This window comes from Propithecus coquereli, unplaced genomic scaffold, assembly GCF_000956105.1.
Source record: "Propithecus coquereli isolate 6110/MARCELLA unplaced genomic scaffold, Pcoq_1.0 Scaffold507, whole genome shotgun sequence".
Lineage (NCBI taxonomy): Eukaryota > Metazoa > Chordata > Mammalia > Primates > Indriidae > Propithecus > Propithecus coquereli.
Genome location: NW_012150919.1, coordinates 1345687 through 1347010, shown reverse-complemented (window position 1 = coordinate 1347010; position 1324 = coordinate 1345687).

Below are 1324 nucleotides of genomic sequence, written 5' to 3'. Positions count from 1 at the left end.
CTTCTCACCTAAGCTTATTAATTCATTAACTGATCCATCCACTCACCCAATATACACCGACCAAGAGATCTTCAACCAAGGAACAATTCCGTGTGAAGACTTGGAAGACTCAGTCCTTAAGGAATCTGTACTTAGTCCTCCTCCTCAAATCAGCACGTATGAAGCGTTAGGAAGGTAGGAACTAAGTGCTCATCTACAGAGGACATAGGGACTTCCTTCCCTAGTAAAAGATGAACTGAATCCTCCCCTCACTCATAAAACTGGAAAAAGGCCAAGTGCTTTTTAAAAGACCACACTATCATTTTGTTCTACGGAAGAATCTACATGATTTCAACTCCTACTGCTCTTATTCTGGAGGTACACCTAATTTTCCTTGCAAACAACGGCTTAAAAATAATAATATATTTCCTTTTATTTTAAGAAAACAAATTATACTGCAATTTCATGGTCTGCTTTGCATTTGTGAACCACTATTTTTTCAGAATATCATTTTAGAATATATACCCATTTTTATAGTTAATAACTTCTTGCAAAAAAAGAACTCAAACCTTTGCTCTGAAGCTACCCCCATGTAGCTCACGGCCTTGCTGACCAGGCATATGGCCTCTCACCGAAGAATCTGGGACAAAAAGCGACTCCTGTCCGTTTCCTTCTTCACTTTGTGTCTAAGCTTGTACATACGCTTCTTGGTTGGAAACTCTCTTCCTCCTCCAGCGTGTCAGCCGCAGCTTCTGCCTCAGCCACCCGCCCTCTCCAGAAGGTCTGCTTCTGGAGTCATGTCCCAGCCCGAGTCAGGAGCGGGGCTCCAACATCAGCGTGGACAATTCAGGAGTTTCAAGGATTCACCCCTTCGGCTTTGCTTCTCAGGAAAACTCATTCCTTTATCACCCCTGCTATCTCAAACTTTCTCTTGAAGAGGCTACCGAAAGGTTTGAGTCTTTGTAACGCTGAGTAACTAGGAACCAGAGGGAGAGTCAGAGAGTTTCAGTAACAGCTAGTACATCTGACCCCTTTTCCACACATACTGCTGAGGGACATCTTTCAGACCAGCTTCACTAGAACAAAAGAGTACTTTCCCCCAAAATGTTTTTGGTAGCCTATTTGAATTTTTTAATTAGATAAAAAGATTTGCATTTAAATAAATAATATGATTTTTAAAGTGAAAAGCATTCTTAAATCTTCATAATTAAGTGCTTCACTTATGATTTTCTTTCTTTCTTAATTAACAATAATATTTCCCAAGGAAATCAATAGTAAAAACATGTTGCTTAATTAACATTTTGCCTTTTCATATTTTTGAAGCAAAATCACATGCATCATCCCA